Source organism: Penaeus monodon, chromosome 28 (genome assembly GCF_015228065.2).
Source record: "Penaeus monodon isolate SGIC_2016 chromosome 28, NSTDA_Pmon_1, whole genome shotgun sequence".
In the NCBI taxonomy this organism is placed as follows: Eukaryota; Metazoa; Arthropoda; class Malacostraca; order Decapoda; family Penaeidae; genus Penaeus; species Penaeus monodon.
In genome coordinates, this window is record NC_051413.1 from 28,159,203 (window position 1) to 28,159,523 (window position 321).

At 28.3% G+C, this 321-nt stretch overlaps 1 protein-coding gene across 1 annotated transcript in view; it reads right to left on the reverse strand.

Annotated features, from left to right (window-relative positions):
- LOC119591140 (glycine-rich cell wall structural protein 1.8-like) overlaps positions 1 to 321 on the reverse strand; it is a gene marked incomplete in the record, with an annotated part of 42,565 nt that overhangs the window by 13,878 nt on the left and 28,366 nt on the right.

Here is a 321-nt window from a genome sequence, read left to right on the forward strand (position 1 = left end):
GGTTACGATAACGATTTGTATTTGGTAGATGGGAGGATAACATGCACTATAAGGGTATTTAAACATATCTCCGTTATCAATAATTATAATGGAGGGTAACAGGATACAATTTCAGAAACTTACTAGTTGTTTTTTAGAGTCTTTCACATATACTAACAAATATATATAACAAACAATTATACGATTTGCCTTTTATAATTCTAAACCACTGCCAGGATAGTATGAAATAATGTCATTTGCACTTTTGATTCTAGTTTATCAATTTTGTTAACACTTTCCTTGATTTCAAATTTCTTATTTCTTATTGCTAAGATAATGATG